The following is a 716-nucleotide window of genomic DNA, read 5'->3' as shown; positions in this document are numbered from 1 at the left end:
GTAACCCCTCATCCATAGGAGACAGAAGCCACTACATTCCTATGTCCGTGTGAATTTATAAAGCCTTGTCCATAGGAGACACAAGTCAAACCCCACAATGGATGTCTAAAACCACATAGTGCTTATCCTATGTATCACGGTTTTCCTATATATTTATACCCACAACATTAACTAGTATAATAGGCATAAAAAGTTATTAGTGATAGCAAATAAGGAAATAGAAAATTATAACAACGTGCTCTAATAAAAGAAGTTGTATATAAATGTAATATTTTTCTCTCTGGGAGTATTTAATTTTCTACCTTTTCTCTTGAGATAATCACTTTATGACTTCCTTGGGTATAGCTGAGCTGTTGCCATTGCTGTCTTTGCACTGTGACACCAGATGCCTGAGCACTGAACTGCTGGGCATGCCTAGCACCGGGAGGACTCGCACCCTAGGAGAGACGGGAAGGGGCGGGCCTACAATCTGCCAGTCCACTTTGAACAACGTACAATTTAAACTTTATTCATTTCTTATTCCTACAATTTTCCACATATGTGTACATCATTCTGTATCAATAGGCTTCCTTCTAAATACATTTGAGTATAGAATACACCTTTATATCCTACAAGTAGCTAGCACGAATGATTCCTGGAAGGTTAAGCTTTCTTAAATTGCCCTTCTCCTCACCCAAAGCGGACAGCTTCAGATTCTTTTTCTCTAGGACATTCTC

The sequence above is a fragment of the Grammomys surdaster genome, unplaced genomic scaffold, assembly GCF_004785775.1.
Source record: "Grammomys surdaster isolate TR1022 unplaced genomic scaffold, NIH_TR_1.0 125878, whole genome shotgun sequence".
In the NCBI taxonomy this organism is placed as follows: Eukaryota; Metazoa; Chordata; class Mammalia; order Rodentia; family Muridae; genus Grammomys; species Grammomys surdaster.
The sequence above is the reverse complement of the archived record's forward strand: the minus strand, read 5'-3'. Positions refer to the sequence as shown.